This window comes from Corylus avellana, chromosome ca2 (assembly GCF_901000735.1).
Source record: "Corylus avellana chromosome ca2, CavTom2PMs-1.0".
NCBI classification, from domain to species: domain Eukaryota; kingdom Viridiplantae; phylum Streptophyta; class Magnoliopsida; order Fagales; family Betulaceae; genus Corylus; species Corylus avellana.
This window is the reverse complement of record NC_081542.1, coordinates 13,423,774-13,443,693: the sequence shown is the minus strand read 5'-3', so window position 1 is coordinate 13,443,693 and position 19,920 is coordinate 13,423,774. Positions and strand designations below refer to the sequence as shown.

General features: G+C 37.3%; 1 pseudogene; it reads right to left on the bottom strand.

Annotated features, from left to right (window-relative positions):
• Positions 1–470: 470 nt before the first annotated feature.
• The window catches only part of LOC132169084 (probable glutamyl endopeptidase, chloroplastic), a 22,921-nt pseudogene continuing 3,471 nt past the window's right edge, over positions 471–19,920 (bottom strand).

Here is a 19,920-nt window from a genome sequence, read left to right as displayed (position 1 = left end):
GTATGAGAACTTCAACTAGTTCATACGGCTGATTTATTGAAGGGTTAAATACTTTATTCCTCCTAAGGTTTAAACTCTTTATTTTTTTCTTCCTAGGGGGTTTACTTTTTATCACAGGAGATATTTGTACTTTTCATAAAGACGGAGATGATACCTCGGTCCATCTGTCGTTAGAAGACTTAATGAAAATCTACATCGCTGACATGTGGACCAATTAAATTTTGACACCTGTCATAAGTGCTAAATCATCAGTTATGACTAGATATGCACCTTGCCACCTAATTTTAAACCAAAAAAAAAAAAAAAATCAGGTAACAAATTAAAAAGATTGGGTTTTGTTTTTTTAAAAAAGGTATTAAAATTCAAAATTAAAATTGCTTAACCCTTGAATTAAAACAACCATTCGAATCAAGTTTTCCTTCAACGCCAGATTTTAAGAAAAACCCATCCCCATTCGATGTAGTCAAACCCTAGGCTCTGATGACGAACTCAACCCAACCCCAGTCTCCAGCCACGAACCCCACTCTCCGGGGACGAAGCTTCCTCCCCAACCCACCGTTCTTCCATGGCCAAATCTTGACGAACCCAACCCACCGCTCTTCCACAATCTGAAATACATGCTCTCTAATGGTACATGATGAAACTTTGAAAAATAATTTAAATACATTCTCCACCTTTTTAGAGGAGAGCATGCCCCCAAGCCCTTATATAAACCCTTCCCTTCAACCCTCAAACCCTCCTCACACCAAGAAACCCTAACCTTAGAAGTGAGAAGTGATTTTGGAGGAGAAGAAGGAAGCCTTGGTGGAGTTTAACCATCATCAAGGTAGTTTCTTGTTCATTCCCTTATCCTTCATGTTGTCGTTACTGCTTTCTTAGTTTTGCAAGTTTTAAAGATACCTTGAATAGTTCCTGTATCCATTTTCTTTAAAGGACCAAGAATGTTTTAAAGAGTTCTAGCCGAGAATTTCAACTCTTTGGCCGAACGTACGCCCATGGGGCCGATCGTTTGCCTATGGAGCAGGACGTATGCCCAGCAACTCAAATATGTGAGCTTAGGGTTTTGGCTACCCCTTTTCATTAGGTAGAACTTATTGTGTCACTCGGAGAGTTCTCTAGTATTGTAACGCCCTATGTAAATCAATTAACTGGTAATTAACTCCATGATTCGTCTCTCAACCTACATCCATCACGGGACAAGACAAAGCGATCTTAATATCTCTTAAATGAGAGAATACAACGGAAGACTTTAAACTACAGGAATAGAAACCAACTAAATACCACAATCACAAACACCAGAGTAAAGATAAACCTTGTGACATAAATAGATCATCAAATGTACTGGTCAACGGACCCCTCATCAAAATACATAAGTTACAACCCGAATCATTGTCTTAAAATAAGATAAGAAAGATCAACACTTAATCTTGAGTAATGCTAACATGATCACTATCTTTGCCATCTCTGCTCAGATGGTTCCTCCATCGTCCCACATGGACTTCAGCCAAACAGGGTCTACATCTTCAAAAATGATTGAGCAACCACCCAAGTTTGGTCCGAAGGCATCTTCCTCTCTGCTAGATAATCCGCGCAATTTATACATAATGTAGGGAAAAAAATAAAGGGGGTATGTCTTTAAAGACTTAGTGAGTATTAATGTACACAATAACCATGCCAGTTAATGATAAACTCCGTTTGGTAAAGAATGCAACAATTTAGGTATGAAAATTATACATAGATGTTATATAGATATAATACATTCTTATAATCAAGAGAACAATGATTGTTCAACAATATGGTCTACCCGAGATTTTGCCCATTCTTAGCAAGGTTGGCTCTGTCCCGAGGGACCTATAATACAATGCTGGTGCCCTGACCATTGTATGCTACCGTCCATAACACTAGCAGCCCGACCGAGTCCGACCTCGAATACCCCATGCTACTAATGATGTTTGTCCTGTAGTGACCGCCCGTTAAGGCTGTGCCGATCACGAAACAACCATTAGATCCAAGGCCTATATAACAAGACACACATTTGACTATAAAGTTAATATGTATAGTAAGCTCATGACCGTTATCCTTAACATAACGGTACACCATGTCATATGAAGCAATTAATCTCGTCCGTATTTTACATACATTATTTTACAAATCTCAATGTCATTTTCTTGTTAAGTAACACATTTTCACAAATGATGGAGTTCATGTGCAACAAAGTCTATATCGTGAGAGTTGTAAATATGCATGCTTTGGTACACAAAATAGTCGTACAATGTGGAAAAATAAATGGAGAGCATTGTGTGAGTTAAAACTCACCTGGGTCGAACAAGTTCTCCGAGTACTCTTCCAAAAGATTTGGGTTTCTCCAAATTTGTGGAAAACCTATCATTAGTCCTAAGCCCAACTAAAATGAACCGGGAACATGAAAACAGGGGCTATTGGACGACTGGCCAAAATGGCATTCCTTGGCCGCACATCCACCTAAAAGGTTCAGGCAGAACCTCATTTGTTCCAAATATCCTCCTATCTTCCCAAATTGGTTCTAAGGCAACTCAAAAGATTCTTAGGGCCTCCTAGTTTAAAATAATGTCTCTATGCGTAAGAAAATCCGTTCAACAAAGATGAAATGCTAAACCAACTTAAATAAATATTAAAGACATACCCTAGTTAGAGGCTCAAACCAACAACTAAGCTACTCTGGAAAGCAATATAACAATCTAAAGAGAGAGCTTAAGTGTAGAAGGTTACCTCTTTCAAGCAAAACCTCCAAGAAACCACTTCTCCTCCTTCAAAAACTCAAAAACTCACAAGATACTCACACAAGGGTTCTAGAGGGTTTAAGGGAGAAAATGGAGCATAAGGGTCATAGGGGGGTATTTATAGGTGGGAAAAGCCATGAGCACTACAAGGTTGTTTTGAAAAGCATCGTACGTACGGTACTGTTTACCCAGCAGATCAAAAACTACATTGTACGTACGAGCATTAACCAGTATGAAAATATGTAAAGACTCCCAAATACACCTAGAAGGGGGGTTGAATAGGTGTTGCAACCAAATAGTGTGGAATTCAAATTTACTTCATGCAACAACGATAATTACCAAAATATGTAAAGCAATAAAAGCATATGACACAAGTATTTTGGTGACAAAGTGGAAACGAAGAACCTCTTGGAAAAACCACTCCGGGGCAGCGGGCCCAGAAAATCGTTTCACTATAAAAGGAGGAGGAAATACAAGTTGTTTACACTTACAAAACCTTTGTGAAGTTGACACAAACTTGTATAGACAAGCGACCCACTTGCCCGGCTACCACAGTAGTCCTCCCGGAACCTCCGGACTTCCTTTTATCGATTTCCCTTGTTAGAACCTTTAACAAGCTGCATCAACCCAAGTAACAAATACAACTCATACAACACTTGTTGAAAACTACTTTAACAATTACTCCAAGAGAGTATGGCTCAAAGGCACATAATAAATGAACTCTCTTAGCACTAAACAAGCAAACTTAAGCACTAAGGCTTTTCTCTCTAGATGAGCTCACAAACTCTATATTGTTCTTGATAAAAACGAATGGGCAGGTCCTCTATTTATAGGCTCATGAGAACTTGCCATGTCAGCCCTAAAATATCATATCAGGTGATGAGCGTTCGAACCGTTGATGGGTGTTCGAACGGTGCAGCATTGCACAATAAAAAGTGCATCCAACAATAAACAGTTTGGTCCGTGTTTCCTGGAAAGTGGATTTCCTGTCGGGCAGTGTTCGAATGGGAGTGAACGGGATGCGCACGGCGATGCAATTCTAAAGACTTGTGCCACATGGAATCTTCTCATTGGATAACAAACTTCCGGGATTCCTGCAACTCAGTGTTCGAACGGTGAACCTCGCATTCGAACAGCACAAGGGAACAACATGAAAACAAGTAGACAAGCTTTCCAGAAAATCCGCAAAGTGGAACTTTTCCAGGATTCCGGGGCTGTCTGGCGACTGACCGTTAGAACGGTTGCCTACGGTGGAGGCGTACGGGAAACTTATGAAGTCAACTTAAACCCTAGATGACTGTCGTTCGAATGGCTTCCGAACGAGAAGCGTACAGTCACTTCTGTGAGATAAGTGCTTCAGGCTGATCGTTTGAACGGCTTTCGAACGTGGAGCGCACGGTCAACACTGACTTGCTGATTGTTCGAACGGATTCCAAACGGAAAGCGCAAGGTCGTTTCTGAGAGATCAATAGAATCCTTAGAACTTCTGGTAGAGCATTCGAATGGCTAGCGAACAGTCAACACTGACTTGCTTCTAGAGAAGAGCATTCGAATAGGCTTCGAATGGTGGAGTGAACGGTCAACACTGACCTGCTTCTTGAGATGGTTGTTCAAATGGGCTTCGCACAGAATGCACACGGTCACCTCTGACCTGCTTCCTAAGAAGTCCAAACTAGAACTTAGATTCCCATCGGTCTTTGATCAACAGCTTAGATGGATGAGTGTTTATGGTCTGATTGAGCTTAATTTTGAACGGTGGTGATTGGATTTTGAACAATCTTCTTTCAAGATGAAGTACATCGAAAGTAGATTCTGCTGTAGAAATGTTCCAACAACAAGGTTTATGATACACAGTTTTAATCAATGAATTATGCCAATCAAGACGCTTGGGGGCCTGGGGGCTTCACAACGTAGTTTCGCCCCTAGCTGCAGTAAGACTCGTGTTAATTAATATACTCTATAACAAATTCACTTACTGGTGTTTGAACTGATATGATAATATTAATTTGTAATAACAGTTGTAATCTGGCATTTACTTATCCTTTGGAATATTTTTTGTGAAAAATGCTTAACAGAAAATTATCACAATTTATGCGGAATTAACAGATATTTAAATCGAAGCAAATAAGAACAATCACACACAAGGATTTTAGTAACGAAAAGGAAACCTTTTAGAAAACAATCTAAAAGTAAAACCTCTCTAGGGCAGCTAAACCCAGGAAATCAATGTCAAAAGATGTTCAAAGATTACAGATACTAGGAACACCTACAAACCGATGCAGGACCTTGACTTTGTAAGATCAACAAGCCTCCAACTCGTCTCCTCGCTCACAATCTTCTTCAACGTGATTCTCCTTTACCGGACCCTTCTGGTACACTTCAATTAAGCACAATGAAATTAACACAAAATCCTCTACGAGGAATAATAAGGCATACATCAATTGATCACTTAAGCATGGCCTCTCACGAACTCTAGGGTTTTAAAATTTGTCCATCTCTCTTCTATAAAGCTGTATTTATATCACATACAACACCCTAGACCTGGGCCTACATAAAACAAATCTTTTGGGCATAATTTCTACGGGGTCTCTGGACAGGGCCTTGCAGAGGATGGGGAAAACATGTTTTTGGAACTGCTATTTGGACAGGCTGCCTAGCTGTCCGGACAGCCTTGGCAGTGAGTGGATAAATTTCGTATCTTGTACATGTCTCAGCATTTAGACCATAACTTTCGGCTCAAGAATTGGATTGAGGTGAAACCAGCGGCATTGGAAAGCTAACTCAAAATTATACAAATATTTGTGAAATAATAGTTTTGTAATTCGAAATTTTCCTATGCCAAAATTGTCCGGAAAGATAAGGACAAAAACTTGGACAAATCCTATTCCAACTAGATCTAGTTTTTCTTCCCCGTTTGATCACCTAATTAGCCAAACAAGAACAAACAAACTCCCCTTTTGGCAATTCAATAACAAAACCAATATGCCGAGCCATCCTATCATCTCCCCATATTTACTCCCCATTTTTGTCATAAAATGACAAAAGGTTTTCATGTTTCCTGAAACACTTCACAAAATACATCAAGGCATATGTGGAACAGGAATAACACAAGAAAAACTCATGATCACATATAAATGAAAAATGCATGAAATTTAATGCAGATCACGGAGACATATCAACACAAACTCCCGCTCAATGTAAGACTCATTTATCAACAAGAAAATGGAAAAGAAAAAAAAAAAAAAAAAAAAACAAGTTTCTCCCCCTCAAACATCAAATGATAAACATATCAACAACGCATGTATTGCAACAATGAATATCTCAAATATGCTCAAAATATGCAAAATATCCATGAGACAAGAAATGGCAAGAAACTCATAATGCTTAACCCAAGCAAAAAAAAAAAAAAAAAGTTTCATTCAACCCATGCTTGTATGATGTGTGTGTAAGCCATAAAATGAGAAAAAAGAAAAATTACCAATTTACAAAAAGAGGAGAAAGATTTACCACCATGAGGTTTTGATAAGTACATCAAATCAAAAGTTAAATCTTGTCATACTAGGGCCTAGTCACTCTCATCCTATACATTTCTCTTCGTAAAACCTTTTTTGCACAAGTTTGACACAGTGAAATAAATTCCTTTTGGAATATGATGTTTTGATTTTATTTGTTTCAGTATTTTGTTTCTTTTTCTCACTGAGAAAGTATCATTAAACTTTATATTTTTCACAAAAGAGAAAACAGGAATTTTTAAGCCCTAGGTTCAACTAGCATATGGTCAATTTGAAAAATATGATTAGTCAAAAATCTCATATGGTTACGTAACAGACCTCACAAATAAAATAAAGCAAAACCTCAATTTAAGCTTAAATGTGCACAAGAGATAAAGCATAGACAAACTGTATCAGATAAGCTCAGGCTTTAGGTAACCACAAAAACAAGTCCATTGACACAAATTTTCATCTCATGTATATTAAGAACATTCCAAGACGCAAGAAATTAAATCCATAAAAGCAACATGAGAAATTAATGGACTATCTAGGTGCATAAGACAAAATAAAGAAAAGAAAAACAACCAAAGTAAAATATTTTTGTCTTTTTAAAATTTTTCACAAAAGAAATGCACATAAACAAAAGACAATTGCAAAACAAATAAAAGAAAAATGCAATGCAAAAAGAAAAATAGCATGCTCTAGGATCTGCAAAGATATGCAAGAAAATCAATCCTAGGCATGTGGGTGACTCACCTAACATAAGGTGAGATCACCACCTGTTAAGTGTCAAAATATTCATATTTTAGCCCTTAACTTATATTTGTTAATTCTTTATTTTTGGTTAATTTATGCCATTTTAGTTCTTTTATGTGTTTTCTTTGTTTTTGTAGGTCCTTGGAAGAAAAGGAAGCAATCTTAGAAGTTTCGGGCTTAAAGAGCGATTTTGAAGAAAATTGGAGGCTCTGGTAGTGCAATCGATCGTAGGAAAGCTGCGATCGAGCGCACTACAAGTGAGGACCACGAGCGCAAGGCACCTGCGATCGAGCGCCCAGCAGAAGAGGATCGATCGCAGTCCTGCGATCGATCGCACACGGGCTGCGATCGAGCGCACTCATGCATGATGAGCAATTCAGCCGCCAGCCTTGATATGGAAAGTGTGATTTTTAGGGTTTTGTAACTTTGTGCGAACTAGGGCTCAAACCCTACGATTTTCAGGGTTTCTAGAGTATTCCTAAGGTTTATAAATAGACCCTTAAACCTCTAGAGTAGACACACAATTTCCAAGGAGAAGAATTGGAGCTCTTCAAGTTTAAGTTTCGAGTTTATTCTTTTCCTTTCTTTTTTATTTTATGAAGATGTTTAACATCAAACTTATGTGTAACTAATTTACTTAGTATGGCTAGATTGAAGCTCTAGTTATGTTTAGTTAATATTCAATATTGGCGTCTTTGTGATGATCATGTTGTGATATTTAACTTGATTAATTCCTGCTTTCATGAATTTCTCATATGTGTTTGCCTGATCAATATATGCATGTGGTATGGGCTAGTTAGTTAAATCAATTTAGATGATCGAGTCCTGTGTTTAACAAAAGTAACAAAATAAATCCACACCGGCTTCTTGGGTTAATCAACATGGGGAACTGAGAGTATACACCCATGCCCTAGTCCTTATGTATTTGTCAATTTTCATAGAATCATGCTTTCTTAAAGAACAACTTAGTATACACCATGTTAAATCCTTTAAGAAATAAAAGAGTTAGAGTATACACCCATGCCTAACTCGTTGCTTAGAAAAATCTATAACTTAAGGAGTATGCACCCATGTCCTTAGGTTGACAAATATTAGATATACATAACATGATCAAAGCATTGGCATATTGTTATATTATCTAAATATAATTAGTGGTGGATATCAAAGCCCTACCTTTTATTATTATCAAATCAAAATCAATCTTTGTTTTGTTTAAGAAATTTATTTTAAGCAAAATTTAGCAATCCTCGTGGGAATGACCCCTTACTTGCATCATATACTACTATATTAACCTTGTGCACTTGCGAGTAAAACATACAATTATTTGCCTATTAATTTAGGTAGATATTTGAACAACACCACCACTACCCCTCAAGGGATGAATGGTATCATCCTTCTTAACCCATACTTGAGAAATCTTAGGTCTAAACTTATGACTTTGCTCAAACTTATCTAGCCTAGATAGCACTTCTCTCATCATTATGACCAAACTCTCACTTTCTTTCCTAGAATAGGAATTTTCACTTTTATGCTTATGGGATTTCAAATCAAAACACTTTGGTCGAATATGACCAACCCTTCCACAGTAATGACAAGTGAGCACAAACCTTTTAGAAGATAATTTTCTAGGAGATGCATGACTCTAGGCTTAGGGTAAGATGCACGATGCTCAACATAAATTTTCTTACCTTTCTTACCATGGAGAGTCGGAGCAACTGCTTGATTTTCTTTCTTAGGAGCAGCTTTGAATTTCCAACAATTTGGTCCAATGTGACCAATTAACAATCCCACAATGATGGCATGTAGGAACAAATTTACCTTGAGTTTGTTTAACTGAAAGAGTCTTGGAAAAATTAACCTTAGTTTCTTTAACATTCACAGGCTCAATATTCAAAGCCTCATTAGAAGCATGTGAAGTAAATGCACCAACATTATCAACAATCATAATAGGCTTGTTAGAAATAGATTCTTCAATGCAAAGAAAGCTTTTCAGATTATCACTATAGGAATTTCATAAGAGTTCCTTAGAAACATTCAATTCATTGTCAAGTAATAAAGACTTTTCAACAAGCACAGAAATCTCATATTTCAAAGAATCAATCAAGATATGTGATTTAGACAAATCATTCGCCAAAGATTCTTTCTCAGATTTCAAGGACTCAATTAAGACATGTGATTCAGACAATTCATAAGCCAATGACTCTTTATTATGCATAGCATTTTTAAGTTTACTGGAAACCTTGTTATAGGCTTTGAACACTACTTTAAAATCATTATACAACTGTTGAACATCAATCTCATCGTTAGAATTAATGAAACTAAACTGAGAGGTATTCATGGCAAAAAGAAGTCAAGGATCTACACTCAAGAGTTTAATCCTTCACGGAGTGAACTTGCTCTGATACCAATTGAAAAACGCTTAACAGATAATTATCACAGTTTATGCGAAATTAGCGGATATTTAAATCTAAGCAAATAATCACCAAAATAAGAACAATCACACATAAGGATTTTCGTGACGAAGAGGAAACCTTTTAGAAAACAATCTAAAAGTAAAACCTCTCCGGGGCAACCAAACCCAGGAAATCACAATCAAAAGATGCTCAAAGATTACAAACACTAGGAACACTTACAAACCGATGCAAGACCTTGACTTAGTAAGATCTACAAGCCTCCAACTCTTCTCCTCGCTCACAATCTTTTTCAACGTGATTCTCCTTTACCGGACCCTTCCGATAGACTTCAATTAAGCACAATGAAACTAACACAAAATCCTCAACGAGGAATAATAAGGCTCACAACAATTGATCACTCAAGCATAGCCTCTCACGAACTCTAGGGTTCTAAAATTTGTCCCTCTTTCATCTATAAAGTTGTATTTATATCGCATACAACACACTAAACTTGGGCCCACTTAAAACAGACGTTTTGAGCATAATTTCTACGGGGTGTTCGGACAAGGTTAGTGGAACTTATCTAGCCTGGAATTGCTACCTGGACAGGCTGCCTTGCTGTCCGGACAGCTTGGCAGTGAGTGGATAAATTCCGTATCCTGCACATGTCTCAACATTTGGACCATAACTTTCGGCTCAAGAATTGGATTGAGATGAAACCAGCGGCATTGGAAAGGTAACTCAAAATTCTACAAATCTTTTTGAAATACGATTTTTGTAATTCGAACTTTTCCTATGCCAAAATTGTCCGGAAAAATATGGACGAAAACTTGAACGAATCCTATTTCAACTAGAACTAGTTTTTCTTCCCTGTTTGATCACCTAATTAGCCGAACAAGAACTAACAGTTTGGTTATTTTAATTGATTGGCTTGTTGATTTTACTTTTGTGCCTCTTAAGAAGAAAATAATTAATGAAAATGGCCCATAATCTCTACTTGCATACTTTACAAGCTTTGTACTAAAGAAGCACAATGGCTGGCTCTAGGGTTGCTCATGCCACCTTGAAAGGACCAAGTGTTGTCAAGGAGTTATGCATTGGGTTGGCACTTGGTTTGGCTGCTGGTGGCCTCTGGAAAATGCATCACTAGAATGAACAGAGGAAAGTGAGGCAATTTTTTTTATGACTTGTTGGAGAAGTGCGAGATTAGCGTACATTGTTGGCGCTGAAGAATAAATCTTCTTAGTTTCTGTCATGAGTCTATGGACACATTCTGCAGTTAGATCATTCTATTTGGCTCTTGAATCTTAAGATGAGCTTTACTTTGGAACTTAAGGGAAGAAAAATAAACATATTGTATTGATTTGTGGAGTACAGTGTTTGCATTAGATATAAATTCATCAAAGTTTTATGGTATTTGCTTGTGGTTTCTTTTCTATTATGGTTGCTCAAGTGAAATGCTAGATTGCTCACCGTTATTATGCATACATCATACGTGCAAATGAGACAAGTGAAGAGGAGTTGCAGCAGGCAGGCATTCTTTGTAGCCATATGTAAACTTGCATCTGTTTTTTAAAAACATGCAATTCTGGTATATATATATTTTTATTTAATAGGATTAACAAAGCATGCGACATTTATTCTTAGAGAAAATAATTTTCACATGGCATTTTTAAAACATCCAAATATCTAATAGACTGGATTAGAGAAATTAAAAGAATTCACCTCTATATATCTTTGGTCAGTTTTTTGGATATCGGAATTCCAAACAAGATAATATTGAATTATGCTTCGGACATCAAATTTACGGATCAAATGGCATGTCAATTGTCAAGTCTTAGTTTGAATTACACTTGGAAGCAATGTTCAAGAACATAAATTTGATGTGTGTCTCTGCTGTTACTGACGTCGATTTGTACACCGTATTCATGCATGCTCCAACTTCACTCCCTGGTGGACATGGACAATGATAAGCAATTAATTCAATCTACACTACATATATAGTTGGAAGTATTATGAAAAACAAACGTCATTAAAATTAAGATACATGAAAAACAAACCTCCTAGACTTGCTGAAGTAATCGGTATGAAAAGTAGTAGCACTAGCAGCAGCTGTTCTTTTGGAACTTGTTGCCTCTTTGCTTACATCATGTTTAGATTCGTCAATATCTGCATTTGCTTCAGTAGTATTTGACACACAATATTTCTGCAGCCATCTATCGGTTTCCCAGAGGACATGCATGATACTCTCCCGTGAAGCATAGACATGGCTCTCAAATGGAAGAATCACTAGACGACAAAGGGCACCATAGCCTGCCTGAGCACTGAACAAATGATCTGACTGCAGGGCATGCAAACACAAAATTAATTAGTGGGTAACCAGATAGGTAAAGACAAATGAGCTAGTGGAAAGACTAATTTGGAATATTGAAACTAAAGATTGGGTAGAGTTAAAATCTATCAAAGGATGAATGGAGACACAGGACAAATGGGGAGAATGGTTCCTCTTTTACCTGCTTTGATAAAGTAAGAGGATTATCGCCGTCTTCTCCACAGATAAGCAATATTGGCTTCTTAATTTTATCATCTGGCATGTAAGGACTCATCTCCACATGAGTGGTACTTGTAGCCTCCCAAGGAGTTATGTTTTCATCCTACACCAATATAATTAACGAAGTCACTGGTCCATCAAGAGTTAAGATATGACACTAGGGAAAATGTCTGTTGGGAAGGGAAAAAAGAAGAAAAAGGTTCAACTCCACAACTGCTGAGTAAAGAAATTCATCCATTAGTGTTTTACCTGAAAACCAAAAGGAGCAAGTACTGTTCTGTAATAGGCACCAGAGCAAGCAACTCCACAACTGAAAAGATGCGGGGCATGTGCTAGGAGGCTTGCAGTCATGAAAGCACCATGGTAATGTTCCCCAACAGCAATTTTCTTTGGATGAGCCACCTTAACAAGGGCAGCATGAGAATACTTCGGGTCAGAAATACAAACCCAGAACTACATAAACAAACAAAATTCGTATACAAAGGAATGAAAGAGCTTACTCCACGTTGGATAACTTCCTCAACTGCAGCCTCTGCACTCCCGACCAACTGCTTTATGTACCTGCAAAAGGAATTTCAAATATAGATCCTGAAGCTATACGTTGCATGGTTTGTATATTCCTGAAAACATTGTCTCAAGTTACCTGTCATTGTCAATTGCCTCATGATCATTGCCTTCACCAATAATAGGAGTTGTTGGTCCGGATAGAATAGCAAACCTGCAAGTAAAGTAGCTGTCAAAATTCGGCCCATCATGTTCCCAACAAGCCATACATACATAGATGACACGTGAAAGACACCAAACGAGAGTATACGCAAACAAGAAGGGGAAAGAGGTAAACCATGCCTTCTAGCAAGCCAAAGAAGGGGTGATTTAGGTCCAATGCCAGCAAATTTATTAGGAGAACCTCGAACTTTGCTCCTAAATTCGTCAGGGTCACACCAAACCAAACATGGGAGAGGACCATCTTTTGATGGATCATAACCCGGCGGCAGGTACAATGTTGCAATCAGTTGCATCCCATCCTTTCTGTGGTACCTGATCATCTCTTTCTGCAATCTTGCCAGCTGTGGGTACGGATCAGGGAAACTCGTAATTTGACATGCTTGCTTCATAGGCCAGCTCAGGATGTGATATTGAGGGTTCTCAGTTTTCGACTCTTTGGAAGTCATTATTTTCAACTGATTAAGTAGCAAATCCCCTTCTTTCTGATCAGATATTAAAGCAACAAAAGTCTCGTAATATTTCTTTTTGTCGCTCTGCCATATTCATTCTATGCAGCCTGTATTTCTGAAAGAAAATATTTTGTTTAGAGCCACATGGCAGCAAGCAACGAGCATTTAGGAAGCAAGCAAGACACCAGAAATTATTTTTGAATACTTACATGTCAAACAAATCAAGGAATGGAATGTTCCCTTCTGGTGTAGCACCACTTCCGAACAGTAAAATGTAAGTGTTTTCATCATTTTCCTTATTTATCTTTGCAATCACATATGCTTGTGTTGCAGCAGGAGTTCTCCGCAGGATTGGATAACCTGGATCAAAGTACACAGCTTCTGATGAACTATCAAATAGGATGCGTGGACTAGCATCTTTAGATCCAGGAGAAATCACCCAGGTTTTTGTTCGCCGTGTCTTGTACCAAGATTCGTAAACTATAGCCAGTGAATCATCACACCAGTTAATACCTCTGTGGAGACAGAAAAGCTCACATTCATTAAAACGAGATTTAGCTTTAGATGATATCAGAGGATAAATCATAAATCACATAAATTGATCTCATATATAGTCTTACCCATAACGAAGATCAAGTTGGTGTAAGATCGCTGGCTGTTCACCTTCTAATGGCTCAGCAGGCTGTGTATAAACTATATCACGTGGAGAAACTTGTACATTCGCATCACCTCCATCTTGTGTCTCTACCCTAAAAACCTCAACAGCAAGAGCAAACCAAGCATGCATTTAAAAACATTGTTAATTGTCGAACAAGTATCTGAATGTTTACAATGAGATGGAACCAACCTCGATCAATATTGAATCATCGATCCTGCATTATCTTAATCATGCAATGGAACCTTAATTTTATAATTAAAAAAAAATTACAGCTAGCTAATGTACGTCTTCCACAGACAAACAACTCTGATACATACGTACTAGTAAAGTGTTGATGGCTTATCTGCTCTCCAATCGATACAACGCATCCCTTTCCGTACACTATTGAATCCAACGGGAATGTCCTCAGCAAAGGGGCAAATCACAAAGTTCCCTAACAAATTTCCCATCAGCAGTCCACAAATCTACCTTGGTAGGAAATCTTCCACGTGGCACAATAAAAGAGTAAGGCCTGTGAATTGAACTAATCAAAAGGTATTTCCCATCTGGAGAGCGGTTCAACGATTCATACACAGCTGGTGGGCCGATTATCTTCAATCTCCCATCCAAAGAAGCCAATACAAGTTGCGTAGTTTCACAGAAGTTAAACACGTCTTTATCATACTCTTGTTTTAGCACATCCCAGATGGTTCTAACTTGACTAACGTTTTCATGTTCATTCGACTGTATCTTTGGTCCACTAGGAACGAAAGGTTTATTTGGTAGGCCTCCACGAGAGAAAGGGATGATGGAAACTAATAGAGTGGAATTATCAACCCAAACATAACTGTAATGAACCAATTTCAGACATATTTCTGGCGACTCAAACAAAGGTCTAGCCTTCCCTGTTTCTACATCAGCAACCCATATTGTAATCTTACCGCTGCGATTTTTTTCATCATCCACCCAGACACAGAACGCAAAATGCCTACCATCTTGCGACCATGTCATGACATTCATCTTGGCGCCGTTAGGGTACCCATGTAACTCTTTCTCGGGCCCAAGTGTACCATCAGGCCTCAACTCATGAATCGCAACTCCAGTCGCTACACCATTACCCGTGTAAGGTGGCATCCGACTTTTACAAACACTACTATACTCGTTTTCGTCCATAAGAAACCTCTCCGATATCGCTAGGTCTGCCAGTGAAGGCAGAGCTCTCTGCTTGAGAAACAGTATTTTATCCCTGAGTGGGGAGAGTGCAAATATGGAAATCTGAGGAGGAGCGTCCACAATATCCCTAATCTCTTGCGGAGGAAAACAATACCCATTTCCCAGCATCGAATCGTCTACACGAGAAAATCACAAAATAATTATACAATGTATTACAAGTTCAAGAATGTAACGAATTCAAAGCAACACATGCATAACAAGACTAGCTCAAGAATGTGACAAATCCAGGTTGACCAATTAATACACACCTTCTTCAATTGCCCAAACCGTTGGCTCCCCCTCCCCGTGCTTTCAAAAACAACTTAAATAAAATCGATTAAACAAAAATACTTTTCTATTATGAGTTACCTTCATTTTCAGTTAGTGAAGCAGCAGTAGCAGAAAAGGCGGTGCTATTGGAGCTTCCGCCGCTGTCTTCGTCGGCCATGGCGGTGGTAGTCTTGACGGACGTGACGACGTTTTGAAGGGGACAGAGTCTGAGACTGAAAGAATGTGGAAAATGCAAGAACCACGAATTTGAAGATGAAATGTGGAAAATGAATGATTTCATTAATCTGCTTTCGTTCAATGTATATATACAAGAATGAATACAGAGGAAACAGAAAGTAACATGCACTCTTCATATCACATGTCCGTTTAGTCTAACTAAATAAACTAACTAACCAACCAATCCAACTGTCTAAGTCTAACTAATCAGTTTAACTTTAACAACTATTTACAACTGAAACTCCCCTTCCAAATGAATGGAGGAATGGAAGAACGAGAGAGAGAGAGATAGAGGGCCACTTACAGAAGGAATAAAAAAATGTAGTAAAAAAAAAAAAAAACTTAAAAAGCCCATAAGGAGGCCCACCAAGACACGCAGCCCATATATCTTGGTATTCCTCAAAAGTCCAACAAGGAATTGGGAGGATTTCGCTGGGCTGTCCCTCCATGCCATGTAGCCCAATTTGCTCATGATTTTCTGTTTTTAGAGGAAAGCCAATGTTTTTTTACCCCAAACCCAAAATTCAAACAACCCATGCAAAATTCACCGCATGTAAATAATTAAAAGAAAAGGTTAAAACGAGCGGTTGATATTGCAGTGAGGGACACATATTGCATCGATAAAACTTTTTGGTGATGTAGATTGAAGAGCTAGAGGCACTTCGTTTTGGAGCATTAGTCTTGGGCATGGAACTTTATCTTAACAAAAAGCGAGTAATAGTAATTAGGCTTAATTTGGATCATGTCTAAAAGTAAAGGGTAAAAATCAAAATGGAATTGACAAAAATATATATTTTTCGACCTAGGACCATTCACATTGGGCTAGCCAAAACAACCTTTGATTAAAAAATGATCAACATCCCACTAGCTAATTTTGCACCAATAAAAAAAAATGTTGAGCTGCTGTTGTGGTGAGCACTGAACACTCATATATATATATATATCATTCTCTGTTTTTTTATTGCTCTCTTTTCTCTTCTCATTTTCCCTCTCTTTCTTTTCCTCAACTAAAGCATAGTGTCCCTCTCTACATCTTTTTTTTTAAGCAAATAAGGAAAGGGCTACAGGGGAAGTGTCCCTCTCTACATGAACTTTAAAGAATATGACTATTGAGAAGAGACGGGATTTTGAAAATAATGATTTAAAGAATATGATTGTCGGAGAAATAATAAAGAAACCATTGATAATGAACATTTAAATTTTAAATAGAATAGTGTAGGAGGATATATAACTACAATAGAAAGTGAAAAATAAATGTTTTGAAAAAGTATGTAGTTAAAATAAATAAATAAAGATAATTTTTTAATTAAAATGAAAAAATAAATAAATAAATTGAACCAAATGTGAATACTCTAAACTGTGAGCGCCATGAATTTCTTCACCCCCACTAGACTTTGGAGCGATATTGACAAGAGAAGACATCATAAAACTAGCATGAAAGCACCACTAGTTGACTATATACAATTACAACTGGTGTTTGTTAAAGTATTGATTAAATGATTAAATTTATCTCTTCATATCAGCTTAAGTTTTTAGGATAATTGGTAATTTAATATGGTATCAGAAACAAAGGTCTTGGAATCGAACATTAACTACGTCAATTCACCCCTCATTTAAATTAAATATTTCATGCGTTAGGCATCACCTATTAAAAGGAAGTTTGAACTCACACGTGAGAAGAAGTATTAAAGTATTGACTAAGTAATTAAATTTATCTCTTCCTATCAACTTAAGCTTTTGAAACAAATGGTGATTTAAATCATAATTTCATCTAAACAAAAGAATAAGAACATCCTTTGTGGCTACAAACCAAGATACAGGTGGCCCATGGAAAATGATATTATGAGCTCATAAGATTTAAAATAATCAATTGAAAATTATAGGCACTTATAGTTTTTATTGGTCAAATGGTGGGTGGGGGGTTCTCATGTATGTTGAGGGACAATGGCATTCTACAAAACTAAATGGTATTGAGGTCTCTAAGTGTACCTTTTTGATATGTGATCTCAATTTCATTAGTAGTCATGATTACATGTGCTTAGCTAATTAGAATTATGTTTAACAATCAATCAAGGGATTTTGGTGGAGCTGGGTTTGATTGTTGAATTTAGTTTCAAGAGCGTTTGCAGCTCCCATATCATCTATAGGCCTTCAAAATATTGGTTCTTTAATAGGTATAAGTTAATATGATAACATTTAAGTAGGGTTTTCACAAATCGTCTCCTCTCGTTACCTTTTTTTTGCTCATAATTAAAGGTATGAAAAAAAATTGAAAAAAAGAAGAAAAAAAAAGGTTTGTCTAGGACTTGAACAATATTTATACATCACAAATGTATACTACATCTCAAAGACAACCCTTAAAACTATTGTTCCTTGATTGGCCTTGTTTGATAACGTTTTTTCCTTCTTCCTTTTGCTTTTTCTTTACAAAACAAAAACATTAACAAACAACTCAAAAAAAAAATAAAACATTTAAAATTATTTTTACCATCCAAACACATTTTCAAACAAAAAATAAAAATCTCTAAAAAGCATTAACAATCAGGAAAGGGAGCGAGGGAAAAGTAAACTCTTCACAAGTACTAAAGTCACAATCCAACACAGACAACAAATAATTTGAAACAAGAGCTTTATTAACGTACAAACAACTAATGATTGGCAACTCACTATACGCAGTGCTGCAAGTATTGAATTAAATGACAATTGCATAGAGTAAAATTCTTCATGTTCAAAATCTCCACTAGCAGCGCGCAACTACTTAGCACATTCGGAATATGTTGCCCCTTTGCTTACATCATGTTTCGATGCGTCAAAATCTGCATTTACATCAGAATTATTTGACACACAATACTTTTGTAGCCATCTATCAGTTTCCCAAAGGACATGCATGGTACTCTCCCGTGCAGATCGAATAGCCATGACACTCAAATGGAAGAATCACTAGGCAACAAAGAGCATCGTGATCTTTCAGAGAATTGAAAAAAATGCTCCGACTGCATGGCATGCAAACACAAAATCACTAGGCCATAAATGTTCCAATATTGCTTCAAGCTCAGCTAGTGGAAAGACTAGTTTGGAATATTGAAACTACTAAGTTGGTAAGCTTAAATCTATTAGAGCATGTTCCGACAATTCATTAGTTAATGGAAACACAAGAAAAATGTTGAACCAGACAGAACAAAGAAAAAACTAAATAGGAAAAATGGTTCCTCTTTTACTTGCATTGTTAAAGATCCAGGATTATTATCTTCTTCTCCATGGATAAGTAATATTGGCTTCTTAATTTTATTAGCTGACATGAAAGGACTCATCTCCACATAAGTGTTTGTGGCCTCCTAGGGGTGGCCGAAACCAGCCTCAAACCTTTGGGGGTGGTTTCGGCCACCCCCTTTGACTCCTTGGGAGTGGTCGAGCCACCCCAAAATGGCCAGTTTGGGGGTGGCACGGCCAGATGGGGGTGGCTCATGGGCAAAGGGGGTGGCCACGCCACCCCCAAATGGCCCAAGGGGGTGGCCTTAGTTTTGTCTTTTTTTTTTTAGGGGAAATTTGGGGAAAATAAGACCAAAAAACACACATGCCTCTCACGTGTGAATTTTTCTTCTTTTTAGATGGCAATGAGTGACAGAGGGTTTGAATTGAAAATTTTTGAAATTTTAGGAGGATACATTGCAAATTTTTAAACATTGGGGTTCAAATTGAAAAATAAGTCAAACTTCAGAGGGTAAACTGTATTTTCTCCAAAACATTACAAAATGGTCAACTAACACAAGTCTGATAGTAATTGGATTAATAAATAAAGACAACACAAAACATGCAACTTCAAATGTCTTCTTCAGCTGCTCAACATCAGTCTTGCTGCAAGTCCATTAGAAGAAGGGAAAAACATCAATACAACAATAAGACACCAACAAAATGCAAGTGCAACTCGAAACTTCAGTTGCATCGAACAATACTTATTCTTCTGCTTTTCAAGTTTAAGTGCAAAATTAGTAGCATCAACTTCCATTTTCGACTTGTACTCAGCAAGTTCAATCTTGCATTTGAAGACTTCCATTGCCCTTTCAGTCTTCAAATCCTGCTACCACTCCATCAACATCACTTGATCACCGCACACACAAATTTCTAGTTCAGCCCATTTAAAAAAATTCTAACTATGATTTTTTCCATTTTGCATAATCACACAAATTGGGGTTTAACCCTAAAGGATTTAGGCATAATGGAAAAAATTAAATTTAAGTAAAAAATTAAATTCCCAAACACATCTTACCAAATAATTTATACAGATATAAAACTTTTGCCATGATTTTTAGTTGTGTAAGCTGTTTTGATCACTGTTTGCTCCCACATTTGCAAATTGGATAACTCAATCCTTAATCGCTTATCTCACCCTTAAAGTGTTCCATCTATCACCGTTGTCACCTCACTGGTATTGGGTAATG